This window comes from Ochotona princeps, chromosome 20 (assembly GCF_030435755.1).
Source record: "Ochotona princeps isolate mOchPri1 chromosome 20, mOchPri1.hap1, whole genome shotgun sequence".
Lineage (NCBI taxonomy): Eukaryota > Metazoa > Chordata > Mammalia > Lagomorpha > Ochotonidae > Ochotona > Ochotona princeps.
Genome location: NC_080851.1, coordinates 34,932,806 through 34,950,309, shown reverse-complemented (window position 1 = coordinate 34,950,309; position 17,504 = coordinate 34,932,806).

Below are 17,504 nucleotides of genomic sequence, written 5' to 3'. Positions count from 1 at the left end.
TATTTTTTTAAAGTGAGTATGAAAAACTTGTGCCATAGACTTTCCTGGCTTGCTGCTTATTTGTAACATCAGGACTCAATGCAAATGGCACTAGCTATGCCACTCACCCATGCTGTCTCCTGTCGCTCTTTGTTTAGTCTCTGTTGTCTACTGCAACAATGAGCGCCAAAAAGGCATGTGTGGCCTCACCAAGAGGCAAGATCATACATTTGGGAACAAGAAATGGATAGTCAAGTTTCCACTTGTATTTATTTTTTTCTCTCATCCTTGTGAAATTTCAACGTCTGTAAGTTTCCTAGTGTGCTTAACATTAATAGGTTAGTACATGTAAATTATTTAAACTCTTTAAAAATAGATTTTCATGCATGTACTCAAAGTTTTGCAGTGCTAGAGACGCAAGTCTTACAAAGCTTAGAACTAATGTTCTGTTTCCCCTATGACACTTAAATGACGGCTGAATCTTCCTGAAGCCCTGCCATATTTATAATCTGAAAGAAGTTTGAACGTCCCTCTAAGCCTATTTTCTCATTTGGGAAATGTAACTAACAACATCAGACATGTTGATGACTATCATTTTTGTGAGCAGAAGTCTGTAAGAAATCAAGCGCTATTCAAGCAGGCGTGCAACAGTGAGGTGCTTCTGTATCATTGGAGTTTTTACACTCCAATAGCTGTGTGACTGACTGAATGAAGTCTCGTTATTATTCTTATGGGAAAAGGTGAGATGCAGTGGAATACATCAACAAACATAGGTGACAAGAACTCAAGGACTTGGGCTATTTCCCAGATTAACGCAGAATCAGGGAGCTGGAGTGAAAGTGGCTTTCCAATAAAAATAAATAAATCTTTTAAAAATTAGGTTAAATCGAGTATGTTATAATAGTCATTTCTTTTGTCACTGCCATACCATTCTAGCTACCAAAATCTACTTCATTATGTTGGTAATCAAAGCATCTTGAAAATACCCTTTAGCTTAAAAGAATCCATTTTGTGCTTAAATTCCCCATTTATGTGCATCCTATTATTATACATTCAGGACAGGGTTTTGATGGAACACAGGAGTTTGGTTTGAGTCTTAGTGCTAGAAAGTAGCATTTGCTCATTAGAATATGACTCCCTGTTATGAAGGAATGCCTTCCATCTTGGGTTCGTTGGAATCTATTAAAACATCGCTCCCTGCTGAATTGAAATGAGCCTTGATGTGTCAATTACGAAGACATTTAGCCACAAGAAATCTCTGTTATATTCACAAAGGGAGACTTTCTGGAGTAGATGGCCCAAGGTTTTTTCTGCTTGTCAGTATTATTTTTAATTCCATTGGTGTGTACATCATTGCTGACTTGAGAGCTAACACCCCATTTGGAGCATTTGCCTGCGTGTTTCGCAAATTGTCTTGAAGAGCTCAAGAGTTGTTGCTCCTGCAGATGTCCCAGGGAGAAGATGCTTTTATTTCCAAGTTCAGGAACCAATTTAAATGCATGAATGCTAAATGAACTACATAATTATTTCCAGAGCAAATCAGACTTAGTGATAGTTTATCACTTGCCTTGACTGACTTGCTGAAGGATTTATTTCCTGTGAACAAATGAACAGCAAAACAATTGCATGGGATGGGGGGAGGGGCTCCTGTGAAGGAACATAAAAAATTTTCCTTTTAGTTGCTTTAGCCCAGGGTTGTCTTGTATTACTGATTTCAGTGTTAGCAATAGGATTAGCTCCTTGGATCGGAGACAGATGTATCCATTGAGTAACATTTGTAGTGACACAGACATGTCAATCAAAGTTTATTGTTGAAATTCATCAAGAGTGGATGTTACTTGAAGACACATTACTATTAAAATACAGGCATCACTTCTTTTAGTAGAAATATGTTCATCTTTCAAAAGTCATTGTAATTAAATTCACACAAATTTATAGGCTGGCATTGTAGCATTGAGAATGTCACCTGCTACCTCGGCATCCCATAGGGGTTCCAGTTTGTTCCAGCAATTTCAGTTCCTGTATAGCTTCCAGCTACTAGACTGGGAAAAATAGTGGAAGATGGCTCAAATGTTTGGGTCTCTGTTACCTGCTGGAACAGACACCCACCTCCGCATTACACATTTAATGTTTGACTTATTTAGACATTCCAAGCAGCTAATAGATGCAACTTTCAGTTAGTCTTGTCTGCAGCTTTTAGGTCATCATTGGAAGGCACAGGGACCTGGAAGCAGCAGAACTGGGACGTGGTCTTGTTTCTGTTGTTAACCTAGTCCAGTTTAGCTAATATGTTGACTGAACATCCTCTTTTATGTCCAGCTTTGGTCAAGCACAGGAGGGACTCATTAACTTCATGTTAAGTAAACGAGTTGGAGCATATGATTGTCCAAAGTGTCTTCCAGCTCTTATATATTCACATAGCATGGCCAAGCAGGCTTGACTCATGCTTCTTTACTTATGCTTAGAACTCCAATACATTCCACTGTTGAGAGTTTAGAATGAGACTTTGGGGTCCATCACAATGGCTCTATTGGCTAAATCTTCACCTAGCAAGCATGGGATCCCATATGAGTCCCGGTTGCTCCACTTCCTATCCGGCTTCCTGCTTGTGGCCTGGGAAAGCAGTAGAGGATGGCCCAAAGCCTGAGGACCCTACACCTGCATGGGAGATCCAGAAGAAGCTCCTGGCTGCAGGTTTCAGATTGGCTCAGCTCTGGCCATTGTGGTCATCTGGGGAGTGACCATTTGGGGAGTGAACCAGCATATGGAAGATCTTTCTGTCTCTCTTTCTCCCCATAAGTCTGATCAGCTTTTGTTTAAGACAAAACTGTGAAAGGGAAAATTTTGGGAGAAACTTTCATAGCTTAGAAAACTCTATTCTAAGGTCAAATATCATGTACCTCAAGAAATAAATTCACTTAGGGTCCGATGCAGTGGACCCCATTCTGTCTGTGGTGTCAGCATCTCATATGGGCACCAGTTCACCTCTGGGTTGCTGCCTTCTGATCCAGCTCCCTGTCTATGATCTGGAAAAGCAGAGAATGGCTCAAGTCTTTGGGCCCCTGCACCCATGTGGAAGACCCATAAAGAATCTCCAGGTTCCTGGCTTTGGATTGGTTCAGTCTGGCTTTGTGGTTATTTGGGAAGTGAAGAGCAAATAGAAGAGTTTTCTTTCTCTGTCTCTACTTGCTCTGCAAATCTGCCTTTCAAATAAAAATAAGTAAATCCTTAAAAAGAAAGACAAAAAAAGAAATCAGTTAGCCTATTTTGAAGCCAAAAAGAAAACATTGAGACAACATCTTTTAGCAATATGAATATGTTCCACATAAAAATGAAAAGTGTCTTCTACAGATTTCTACAGTTTCTGAGATTTTTCTATGTTTTTCTTATGGAATAGGGGATAGAAATAAGTGCTTTGATTTTTTTTAATCTGTGTTGTCAGATGTTTTAATAACAATTAGAGTATGCAGTGATTGTCAACTTATGGCTGCATACGTGATAATTTTTCTTTGGAGATTTGCTTCCAAAAGTTCACTCAAGCTTTGAAATAGGACATTAGTTGCAAGAGGAAAGCCGACAGTTCAAAAAAGTCAAGGAAACTAGCAGAACAATGATTCAGCAAGTGTGAAATGGCCACCAGAAGGAATCATCTAGAACAAAAATATGTACTATGCCAAGTGTTGTCTTATATTATCAACCTTAGCGTAGGAAGCTTTTGAGTCACGTTGAGTCATGGCAGCTCTTAAAGTTGAGGGTGAGAACAACACCTGCTAAGGGAGGCCCTGCTGTAGAAGATCTGTGAATTAGAGGCAGGGTAGCTGCTTGACTCCCACATGACTCCAAAAGATGCGAAACCGACCGGTCCACATCAGCAGTAGTCGTGAGCCAAACACAGGAGGAGGAAGAGGCCACCCAGCCACACTCACAGCTGGTCTGCACACGTGGGGCAGAGGGGGGTCGCAGCTCCACCAAGTGGGGCAGTTCCAGGGCAAGAGGACAACAGGGTGCCAAGCCACTTCAGAGGCACTTCAAAGCCTGTGCTGAAATTTGGCATAGGTGTGGAATGATGAGAAATGAAGCACGTGGCTTTCACCATTTCAAAGACTAGCATTAAGGGAAAGCACAGCATAGATAAAAGACCAGAGGGATTGAACAGCTGTGCCAGGCTTTGCAGATTGCCTGCACTGCCCAGCACAGCCTTCAGATGTACGAGGGATAAAAGGCACTGCCAAGTTTGCAACTCCTCCTTTATTTCTATCTGATTGCATAGAAAGAACAGCATCGGTACCTAGAAGAGTTTCTTTTCCTCCCATTCTGTTGCATTACGCTAGAAAAGCCATGTGTAGAGATTAACCCAGGGAAATTTTCTAGAATGTTAGAATCTTAGGAATGGGAGCACAAGAAAAATATTAAATGAGGAAAACTATCCAAGTTTCATTTGTATTTAACTTGGAGTATTATTAGGTATTACTGCATGATAGTGGAAAGTACAGATATAGACCTGGAGAAACCTGGCTCTGAATTCTGGAACTGTCACCCTGGCGCTGCTCTGTGGTCTTGCAGATTAAGCTGTTATTCCTGACACTGGCAACCCAGTTTATGTCTTGGCTGCTCCACTTTTTTTAAGATTTATTTATTTTTATTGGAAAGTCAGATCTACAGAGAGGAGGAGAGACAGAGAGGAGGATCTTTTGTCTGATGATTCACTCCCCAAGCAGCCGCAACGGCTGCTGCTGAGCCAATCCGAAGCCAGGAGCCAGGAGCCTCTTCCAGGTCTGCCATGCGGGTGCAGGGTCCCAAGGGTTTGGACCATCCTTGACTGCTTTCCCAGGCCACAAGCAGGGAGCTGGATGGGAAGTGGGGCTGCCGGGATTAGAACTGGCGCCCATATGGGATCCTGGCACAATCAAGGCGAGGACCTTAACCGCTAAGCTACCACACCGGGCCTGGCTGCTCCACTTTTTATCCAGCTTCCTGATCATGTTCCTGGGAAGGCAGCAGATGATGGCCCAAGTACCTGGGTCTGTCACCTCCTGGGAGACCAGGAAAGAGTTCCTTGCTCTTAGCTTTTAGCCTGGCCCAGACCTGGTTGTTGAAGAGACTTGAGGAGTGAATCAGTGGAAGGAAGATCTCTGTCTCTCCATCTCTGTCACTTTGCTTTTCTAGTTAATTAATTAATCTCTTTAAAAAGCTGATCGTTTTGAGTGGCGTTTGCCTCAATTGCCCCATCTGTAAAGTGGGGTGATTATGTTATCTCAAAAGAACACCTGGTTGTAAGGGAGTCATTACTGTTGTGTTGTCATACTGAAGTAGAGACTAACAAACTGAGTGAGGCTTGAGCAGTCCTTCATGTACTTGGTACAGAAAACCCTTGGTACAGAAAATGGACCAGGATCAAAACAGAAGCAGGGAAAAGATGGAAGTGCTTTCTGGGCAGAGAAAATTCAGAGAAAAGCAGAAATGTCCTTGGGGGACATTCTTGACTAATCTGTTAAATTTTAACCAAGATACAAAGCTTTGGCATTGTGCAACTTTCACTAAGAGGGAATTTTTTCTTTGGGTTCGTGCCTTTATCCATTCTCTTTTCAAGTCAGTTTGAGCTATGTTGACTTTTTCTAGTTATTTCCCACATTTGTACAGTACAAAGATGGAGATACAATACCATTTGCACATTTACTCTTTCTGCATCTACACTTAACCATGACCACTGCCTCATATTTGTTTACTTAACCAACAGACCACTTGAGGACTCATCCTCAGAGTTCCCCTGGGGCGGTCCATCCAATCCTACGGTTCCGATTACCATTTTATTTCACTTTCTCTTTTCATTGTTCCTGTGAACTGAGAGCTTGTCACTCTCCACAGTTACTTTCTCGTTCTTCTGAACAAGTTTTCCACAAGAAAATAAGAATTTTGAACACCTCTCCCCTTACATACTTAGGCATTTATTTTTAAATTATATATAATCACATTCACATATTACGTGTATTATGACACAGCCATTTAAAAACAGATGCTGAGTGAGATGAGGCAAAATTAAACACCTGTGTTCTTTGTACTCTCTGATGGTTCCTGACACCTTTGTGAAATTATGGTCCGAATGTTTGTGCCACCCAGAAGTTTGTACATCGCAACCTAATCCCTAATGTGACGACGTGAGAAAGCACCATCTGTGAGGGACGGGTCCTCACCAGACAGAAAGCCCAGCTCCTCGATCTCACGTCTCAGCCTGCAGCTGAACCGTGTGAAGTCAATGTTTGCTGTAGATAAGCCAACCATAATGGTAGTTTGTTCTGGTGACCAGAATAGACCAAGATATCTACAAGAGCAACACAGAAGTACACCTTGGATTGACTGAGACTTCTAGGCTCCATGTAACTTTAGAAAACTTGCCTAAGACATTGTATCACACATTTGGACTCCACTTTGAAGCTCTTCTTGCATGTCTTAACGAAATGACCACTGCTTAAAGTGCTTTGTGTCATCGTTGCTTGTGGACAACAAATTAGTTTTCTATTTTATATCAATCTTTCTTGGAATGGAAATAGAAATAATATCACTCTTGGAAATAGAAATAATAATAATATAATAAAATAAAAAGACAGAAATAATACCTGTCTTTTTCTTCCACTGCCTATCTTTGTGACCTAAACTGTAAAACCAAGCACTTTATTGCATAAGTTTTAGAACGTGTTGCAGGGTGCAAGACAGATCATGCCAGACAAGACTAGTATATATTAAGGAGTCTATACTAACCAAGCTTGGTGATAACAGGGCCCACTAGAAGTTAGCAAAAGCCAAATCCATATAGCAATCCAGTCTGAACCTAAACCCTGAGAAGAACAAATGGTCATTACCATGAAGTCCATTAGTTAAACTGAAGACCTATGTCCCAGCTTCCCCAGCAATATATTATCCTAAGAGACATGCAGCTAACAATTGGACACACTTACAAAGCTGTAAACATTCGCCTTTTCCTGGTTTCCCTGCCTATATTCCATTACCGCTAGGCCTCACCTCACAAGTTAGAAATACAAAGCATCTTAGCATTAGCATCTTCACTAACTCACCCAAGAAGTGAACAGAAGGTGAGGAATAGAGACCTAAAGAAGCTGCTTGTCCTCAGAGGCTGTCTACAGGAAACAGAGGTCAGGCAGGTACTGGGGAGGCCAAGAGTTAAAGTGCTAGAGTAATAGAAGCATGTAACCAAGAGAGAGCCATCTCCTTCACTGGGCCTTTACGGCGACAGTGAGGGACGCGGTTAGGCAACAGTGCAATACCACCCCCTCTCAGGTTCCAGGTGAGGAGAGGTTAGCACCACAGATGGGCCAGAAGGACAACATAGGTGGGGGTGGGGAGTGGCTTCCAAGCTTGCCACCCTGGACTAGCTGCCTAGGACCACAGCAAACACCGCTTTCTTCAGTTAGATTAAATATTGTTAAAGGGAGACATTATGTTTTGTAATTGTCATTGTATCTCTTAGAAGAGGGGAAGACCCCCTTGATGAGAAGGAATTCTTTTCATTTTCTCCATCGTAGCAGGTAAGTGAGCTGGGGGCACACTGTGGCTACGAGACAAGCAGCGGTACTTGAGACTAAGAATGAGAAGTCCAGAGACACCGGGAACAGGTGAATGTCTACAGCTTTGTAAGTGTGTCCGATTGTTCACTGCATGTCTCAGGGCAACATATTGCTGGGGAAGCTAGAACATAGGTCTTTAGTGGTTCCTCTTACTCTTCCTATTGTAGGAAGTGTCCCCCAGATCAGGGTGAGGAAGCCCCAGTACAGCTTCTCTCCCCTGTGGAAGGCGGGACTTGCATCACTTGCTGATTTCTGACTGGCTGACAGTCCTTGGTTATAGGTGACTGCTAAATAGGCAACTCCAACTTGATCAACGGAAAATTTAAAGTATCAGGGAGGTTTGCTGGAAGGGACAGTTCAGCATGAAATTGGGCTTAGCACCTTGATGGAGAGCTGGGTCCAGGAAGAGCGTTTTTCCTATTGCTTCTTATTCTTCCGCGTCACACATTTTCAAAATCATCATCCCTGTTTGGTGTCCTATGTGCAGGTCCCTAATCCAGTCCTCCAGGCAAGTCAGTCAGCATCCCAAGGGGGGCAAGGGTGCCAGCCCAGACAGAAGATGATTGCATGTAGTAGGCATGCACACTGCCCTACCCACAGGGCATCATTGTTTGGTAAAAGGGAAACATCTCAACAATGTGGATGAGACAAAGCCAGTTTTTATGTAAGTCTAACTGATGTATGTTCTCTTGGATATAGTGTTCATTCATCAGAAAAGGATTTTAGGGTTAATTGAGGCAGGCAATTATATTAGGATTGTTTTACTTTTGTTTTAATTTTCTTTTAGTAGTGTTCATCGTTTTTTGACAAATTCTGTGGCGTTGATGCACTTTAAGGCATCAGACAAACCCTTACCTTAGCCCTTCTGTATGTTACAATTTGCTGTTTCTTGAATAAATTTTTTTCAGCGGATTCATCTACATCTCCTTGAAGTTCTGTCAGTTTTTTTCTGTCATACATGTTGTTATTCTTGTGTCAGATGCATTTGTACAAAGGATTACAATCCTTTCTTGGAGAAGTGATCTCTTTATCATTATGAAATTCCGCTCTTTATTCCTGATTGCTTTTCTTGTTGTAAAGATGGCTGTGCTTGAAATCAGTATACTTACTTCTCCCATTTTTGATCAGTGTTACTGGTTATATTTTTCTTCACCCTTTGCTATTAATTAATCAAAATGAGTTTCTTATGGATAGCATATGGTTTAACTTTGTTTTCTGACCTATTCTGTTCATCTGCATTTGTAATTGGTGTATTTAGACCAGCGATCATTAACAGTGATTATAGCTGGATCAGCTACCTATCCTGTATTTCTTACTGTTTTCTATTTGTTTCATCTGTGCTGTATTTTGTCTTCTACAGTCCCTCTACTTTTAGTGATTTTATTAGAGCACTTTATATGCTTCCATTTGCTCTCCTTTCCTAACGCATTAGTTATTCCTGGTGTTTCAAAATGTTTATCTTAATGGCTGACCTAGTCTTTGTTTCATACATTTACAAATAAGTTATGCATTCACATAGTACTAGACTGCTACACAGGCACGGTAATTACTTTATGATAGCAAATTATTTCTAATCCTTCTCTTTTGATTACATAAGTAATTCACTCCATTTATTCATACATGTTTGTAAGTTTGTGCTTGTATCTATTCCTTTACGTAGCTATGGATAGTTAGCTAGAAAACACAGGGGACTCATCAAAATGTTCAAGGAGAATGCATTTATGAAACACACCTACACATGATTTCAGAATTCATTTTGGCATCAAAACAAGCTCATACCAATTTGTCTAGACGGTATACAATTTGAGACACTAAGCAGAGTAAGCCATCAATAGAAACAGTCTTTTTCCAGGAAATAGAAATTCTGCTAAAATTGAAGCAAGAACACATATCGAGTATATGACAAAGTGCAAGTGGAAGGATTGTGAAATCGCTGACGGCTTCTGGGGACAGTGTCCCAAAGGACTCAGGCGTGCACAGGTGGATAACTCATTTTAAGAAGGGATGAGATGATGTTGATGATGAAGCAATTTACCAGCGATTTTCCCAGAGCAAATTAATTTTGTTTGTGTGATAATTGATGAAGACCAATTATTAACAGAAAGATGACAACTAATACCTCGGGCAACTCGATTGGTTCATATAATGCCATTCTGACGGACACGTTGAAGTGAAGCAGCTTGTCTGCGTGGGAGATGCCCAGTCCGTTGTTGCCAGCTCATCAGCAAGCAAGAGCAGGGTTTTCGGCAGAGATTTTCAACTGGCAGGATGGAGGCCCTGAAGAATTTACTCGAAGAATTGGAAGAGATGAGACATGGCCTTTCCATGATGCAGAAGCCGAAGTGCAATCATAGCAATAGCTGCCATAGGAAATCACCTGATATTCCGCTAACAGACTTAACTTGGCTTCTTCTGGTTTCTTTCCATTTTTTCTCACTTCCAAAAGTCTCCAATATGCACCCATTTTTCAATTAATAATGCAAAACACCTCCTTCGGGGCTACCACTCTCATTGGACAGCACGAACACCAGGACAGGGGCAGGGGTGGCTGTACAGAAGGGCACCTGCCAGTGGGTGTGTGGGCTGGATAGTAGGTTGGTTGGGTTGAGCTGGGCTTCAATGCCCATCGACACATGCGAGAGCTAAACAGGATGTGGGACAGACTTGACAAGCCTGCGGTGCATACTGGCAAGCATGGGAACCAGGGTAGGGGGCAGAACTGGTGGGGGTTATGGGGAGTCGCCCCAACTAGGCTGCAGCTCCAACCGGTTTGCGTGAGGACCGAGTATGAAGCGGGCAGGATCGAACGGGACTACAACACCCGTTGATTCTCGAGGAAGACAGGGCTGGAAACAGAACGAACCTAGCAATCCCAACGACCAGCATGAGCATAAGCTGATTGGTGTGACGGACGGTGTCGGACTCTGTACTAGCAAACTCGCACAAGAATCAGCCTGGGATCATCTCAGGTGAAGTTTCTTTGGAGATCCCTCCAACTGAACTGCTGATCTTAGAACCCCAACCATGAAGAGACTGTCAGCCAGTGGATTCTGAATAGGATTCATTGCGATTGGAACTGAGAGATTGGCAGCAATCCAGAACTGATGAACTATCAAAGCTGTAGGAGCAGGACCCTCAGAGCGCACCTCCTGTTGGGGATGTGGGATGGGTGGGAGGTTGGGTGGGGCTTTTCCCTTTGTTTTTTTCCCTCACCCCAGATACAGGGAAAAATGATATTGGTGTGGAAACAATGGTATTACCCACTTTCACCCTGTAGCCCTTGACCCTTTGTTCCCTAATCAACTAAGTAAGATTATTAAAAAATAATTTTAAAAAATTAAAAAATAATGCAAAACAGAAAGCATAAACACAGATTTCTTTTCAAAAAGCTTTATTTTATTTGGAAAGCAGATCTTTACAGAGAGAGGGGGGACACACAAAGAAGTCTTCGATATGCTTGTTCATGTCCCAAATGGCTGCAAACAGCCAGAGCTGAGCTGAGCTGAAGCTTGGAGCCAGGAGCTAAAAGCCTCTTTCGGGTTTCCTATGTGGGTGCAAGGGCCCAAGGAGCTGGCCTTCTCAGCCCCCACCGCTCTTTCAGACTATAAGCAGAGAGCTGGATTGGAAGTGGAGCAGCCGGGACATGAAGTGCCACCTGTGAGGGATAATAGCACTAACAGGCAGAGCATCAACCCAACGGTTAGATTTCCTTAGGGTTGAACTGGGTGACTGCAGCCATTATTTGCAATAAGTCTTGAATTTGCTCAAGTTTATCTTGAGAAACTGGGTTTCTATTTATCTTTCAGTTTTATTTTATATAGTCCATATATCAACCTAGAAGACAAAACTATGCATCTCCTGGGTTGCTGTTAGGTTTTTTTTTTCTTTATAAATTCTTAATTTGGACTCCGCTTACGCAGACGTGTTCAATTTGTGAGAACTCATGGACCTTTACACTAGTAGCATTGGTGTTTTCTTATGTGACTTCTACACTTCTTCCCTAAGAAAAATGACCCTGATTACTTACTGATGAGGGTGGGAGACAGGTTAGTGTATAAGGGAACTAAACAAATGACACTAAGTACCATGAAGGGAGGGAAGGGTGCAGAAAATATTAATTGAATATCTACAATGAGGAAAATGCTGGAAAATAATATTCCATGCTTGGTCATCATTATACACCCCCACACACAGTCACACACACACACACACACACACACACACACACACACACACACACACAATGTTTGGTGAATCGAAACTACTATTTGCTAATTCATTACCGAGTTCACTTGTCCCAAAGGATGTGTTACAGCCGTGGTGAGAGTGTAAGCTGCTTGGTTGACCCTTGCGTGTTTTCCAGTAGTAAACAGTCATGGCGTGCTCTTTGCAGTATTTTGCTTGAAGAGCTGTAATTATTTGGCCTTCTGTGCCTGCTCGTGCTCCAGTCCATTCTGTTGGCACCTGTTCTCTCTTTTCTCTCCCTTGTCCCAGTACAGGATGAACTGTCAGTATATGGAATGCATAGTGAGAATGGGTGATGCTCCGAACATCTGGGAAGCTGATACTTTGTTAAGGACAAACATAATTTAGACTCCTGTATAAATTAATGCTCGGTAGCTAAGAGTCAGATTCTGCTGGTTCTTTTTTCCCCAAACTTCAAACTTCAAAAGCATATATATTTCTTTTCAGTATCTGGCAGATTTCTTACATGTATTTAATAATGACAGTTGAATCTACCAATTAAAAAAGATTCCCAATGCACTGTTGCAGCATATGAATATTGGTAGTCTTGAACTCTAAATGAAGTTCTATTTGAGTAGTCCAACTGAGTCATCCATCCAAAAGTAGCTTGGATTACGCCATTCTGCCTGTGACACCTCCCTGAGGTCCTAGGATATGCAATAAATCAATGGCTAAGCCTTCATCATCACTTTTTAAAACTGTAATTAACATGACCAGAAAAATTATCTTTATAATTACAAGCAATTTTTAGAAGTTCAAAATGTGTTTACAACATGCTATTAATGTACAACAGACAAGGCAACCTCCAAGAGATGTCACCCTGATTGATTAGAAAAAGAATCATATCCATTTATTCTGTTCTCTCAAAGTTCTTGGCTTGGTCACCATACTCCTGCATGTTGCTGGCTGTCAGTTGACATCATCTGTCTGAGAAACAATTGATCTTGACAAGTGGAGTTCTCCAGCCTGCTAAGTAGACAACCACTTGAAGTCTCTTTTGAAGAGAACTATTTTAAATAAAGTCCTGACTGTTTAGAATCCAATTGTCTAGTTCTCTTTATCCAAACCTTTGTCTTTTTCCCATCTTCCATACTCCTTGCATTTTGGCCAATTCATTTCTCATTAACTCACCCAAAATGAAATGGTCAGGGTGAGAAAAGGAGAAGGAATTTAACCAATCAACTAAAGAGTTCTTAAAAAAACTCTGGGGCCCAGTGCTGTGGCCTAGCGACTAAGGTCCTCACCTTGAAAGCCCCGGGATCCCATATGGGAGCCAGTTCTAATCCTGGCAGCTCCACTTCCCATCCAGCTCCCTGCTTGTGGCCTGGGAAAACAGTCAAGGATGGCCCAAAGCTTTGGGACCCTGCACCCACATGGGAGACCCGGAAGAGGTTCCTGGTACCCGGCTTCGGATCGGCGCAGCACCGGCCGTTGTGGCTCACTTGGGGAGTGAATCATCGGATGGAGGATCTTCCTCTCTGTCTCTCCTCTCTGTATATCTGACTTCATAATAAAAAAAAAAAAAAATTCTTAAAAAAAACTCCGGTTCCTCAGTATCCTTACTCCACTCACATAAGTCCAAGAGAAAATATTTATTTAATTACTTCATGGAAAATTGCTGTTGCGAAGAGGAAGAAAATATTTCTAAAATTTAAGTATTAGGGAAAACAAATTTTAATAGAACAGGTATTGCATTTCCAATCTTTAAATTCACCATTCAATTTCTAGAAGTAAAAATAAAAAAACTGTCTTAGACGATTGAGCTTAAAAATTCATTCTCTGACTTCTCTGGTTTGTGTATCAAATAATTTCTTGGATTATGTATTCGGCCAAAAGATTTGATTAGTTCAAAGAAATAATATTCTGGAGAACAAATATTTATGTTCAAAAGTGCAGTAATTGTTTTTATTTTCTCTTGCAACACGAAATCTTTTTAGGAATTAGAAGCTTAGGGACAAATATTGTGGCACAGTGGGTTAAGCCACTGCCCTGGACATCCATACTCAACCAGAGCTTCTGGTATACAATTCTACCTCCACTTTCATCTTCTGCCTGATGAGTCACTCCCAAGTGGCCACAACGGCTGGAGTTCGGCCAATTGGAAGCCAGGAGCTTCCAGGTCTCCCACACAGGTGCAGGGTCCCAAGGCTTTGGGCCATCCTCAACTGCTTTCCCAGGCCACAGGCAGGGAGCTGGATGGGAAGCGGGACGCCGGGATTAGAACCAGCACCCTATGGGATCCCAGTGTGTGCAAGACAAGAACTTTAGCAGCCAAGCTACCATGCCAGGTCCAAAAAGCCCTAATTTCATTCAGCAAATTTGAAATATCTTGACTTTGCTCCCACTAAATACTATTCCTTCTACTCAGAATGTCCTGGTAGTGGTCATTCTCTGGAGGATTTCATAAAAACAGACAGATCATGAGATTGGCATCGTGATGCACCGAGTAAAGCAACTGCCTGCAACACAGGCATCCTGCATGGTCACTGGTTCAAGTCTCAGCTGCATCACTTCCACACCGGCTGTCTGCTCATGGCCAGGGAAAGCAGTGGCAGGTGGACCAAGTGCTTGGGGCCCTGTGCCCACACACGAAACCCAGAAAAAGCTCCTGGCTCCTGGCTTTAGCCTGGCCCTGCCCTGGCTATTGTGGCCAACTAGGGAATGAACCAGTAAATGGACTCTCTGTTCCTGTCTGTCTGCCCATCTCCTTTCTCAGTCTTTCAAAGAATTTTTAAAAAAGAAAAGAAAAGAAAAATAGATGCTACATAACAGAAACAGTTATTCTAATATAATAGATGCTCAGAAGCAGTTATCAGGGTGGGTCATCCTTAAAGATCATGAGGTAAAATCTTACCCATTTGATAAATTTCAAGTTAAACACCACCCCCCTAATTTTGGTCACTCTTCAGTAATATGTATAGTGAAGTAAGTAAGGGGTCCGGCGGTGAGGCCTAGCAGCTAAAGTCCTTGCCTTAAACACACCAGGATCCCATATGGGTGCCGGTTCTAATCCCGCCAGCTGCATTTGCCATCCAGCTCCCTGCTTGTTGCTTGGGAAAGCAGTCAAGGACAGCCCAATGCTTTGGGACCCTGCACCCACGTGGGAGACCCGGAAGAGCTCCTGTCTCCTGGCTTCGGATCAGTGTAGCACTGGCCGTTGTGTTCACTTGGGGAGTGAATCATCGGACGGAAGATCTTCCTCTCTATCTCTCCACCTCTTGTATATCTGACTTTGTAATAAAAAATGAATAAATCTTAAAAAAAAACAATAAGTATGGATAACATATCACCAATTAATGGTTATTTGTGGCTATCCTAAGTTAATAAGCATTAAGTAGCTTAAATTTAATATTAAACTTTTTTGCAGGTAGATATTCTCAAAGTTTCCATCACCTTGTTTGGTTCAAGTCTAGTACACCAAATAAATTATTTACTTAGACATAAGTGTACCTTAAATAGTTTACAGAAAATAGTTTTTTCATGCTATCCACTTGACATGAACTTTCTGCATACCCTTCAAATGTGCCATTAATTTTTCTTTCAGTCACCTTTATTTTTATGCCTTAAATAGTGTATATGATATACATATAATTACCAATATATCTGTAGTTAACTGTCCTCAGATGTGTCTATCCAACTTGAAATAATCCTTTATCCATGATGGCCAAATTAGTTTGGTAAATCAATCCTTCTGTGGCCAGATGCTATAAATGTAAACTAGAGGGAAGAGCCTTCTAGAAGGAAGTGTCCGTTACTAAGGCAACAGCAGAACTGTACAGAGTTGATCAGATTGGAGCGTGGGAGTCAACAGGGGGCCATCCTGAAGTAAATCAGTCATTTCAACGCCAGTGCTGTTTTCGCATTTTTCAATCACAGTGTAATTAGAAAGCTGCTCTTTTTGATGGCTTTTTATTTTTGCTTCCTTGAGAGATTGTTTATACCCCAGGCCTTTCTCACTGATGGCTGACCTTTTCCTGCCATTTGATGCTAAATACCATGTCACAATGTCAGAAGGCCTGAAATGCGTCCGTGAACTGAATGTCACCATGAAAATGAGAACCGAGTCTTATCTTAGCAGGGACTACGGAAACCCTGTTTGTAAGCTGCTTTTGCTCCTTTTCTCTTTCTCAGTACATTCATGAAGCATTTGCTAATGCCACATCAATGAAAATTTCAGAATTTTAGCATTTTGTAGTTGCCAAAATTACTGTTTCAACATTTTCCTGGTTAAAGGCCATAACACGATCTTCTTGATCGGGAAAAGCCACTGTTAGGTCAAGCCCCCCTTATCTTGCAGGCCTTCGAACACCCTCATTCTTTTTTTTATTTAAATTATTTTTTTTAATAATCTTACTTAGTTGATTAGGGAGCAAAGGGTCAAGGGCTACAGGGTGAAAGTGGGTAATACCATTGTTTCCACACCAATATCATTTTTCCCTGTATCTGGGGTGAGGGAAAAAAACAAAGGGAAAAGCCCCACCCAACCTCCCACCCATCCCACATCCCCAACGGGAGGCGCGCTCTGAGGGTCCTGCTCCTACAGCTTTGATAGTTCATCAGTTCTGGATTGCTGTCAATCTCTCATTTCCAATCGCAATGAACCCTATTCAGAATCCACTGGCTGACAGTCTCTTCATGGTTGGGGTTCTAAGATCAGCAGTTCAATTGGAGGGATCTCCAAAGAAACTTCACCTGAGATGATCCCAGGCTGATTCTTGTGCGAGTTTGCTAGTACAGAGTCCGACACCGTCCGTCACACCAATCAGCTTATGCTCATGCTGGTCGTTGGGATTGCTAGGTTCGTTCTGTTTCCAGCCCTGTCTTCCTCGTGAACCAACAGGTGTTGTAGTCCAGTTCATACTCGGTCCTCACGCAAACCGGTTGGAGCTGCAGCCTAGTTGGGGCGACTCCCCATAACCCCCACCAGTTCTGCCCCCTACCCTGGTTCCCATGCTTGCCAGTATGCACCGCAGGCTTGTCAAGTCTGTCCCACATCCTGTTTAGCTCTCGCACGTGTCGATGGGCATCGAAGCCCAGCTCAACCCAACCAACGTACTATCCAGCCCACACACCCACTGGCAGGTGCCCTTCTGTACAGCCACTCCTGCCCCTGTCCTGGTGTTCGTGCTGTCCAATGAGAGTGGTAGCCCCAAAGGAGGTGCCCACTATTTCCCTTCTAGGCCACACTCACTCCCAGATTATGCACTCTCCAAGTAGTTCTGGCATTTGACTTGGCAGAATTAGCTACAAGTGCCAGCCTCTGCCAGCTAGTACTGCGGCTAGCCCAACCAACCCTCACCCACTCTAGTTTTCGCTTCCACCAGTCAGAACAGTCAGCCCACCGTGGCCCTTCCCTTATCTAACCCACATGAGGCCCACAGGTGTTACAGCCCTGCCTATTCTGATCTGCCCCCATCCCGACTCACGCTTTCCAATGGAAGTAGTTGTCCAGCAGGGGAGCCCACGTTCCCCTGTCAGCTTTGCCTCCTCCCCCTGATTATCACATGTGCTGTTTGGGCGCTACAACCACATCTGGTACGGCTCATCTCACCTTGGCATTCCTTATTGTGTACTAGTATGTGTCGCAACCGAACCTGGCTCGACCCACACTCTGTTCTGGCGCTCGGACTCACCAGCGGGTGATGTGAACAGGTTCAGCCTGGTCTGCCCCCAATCCATGCCATGTGTATAACAGTGGGA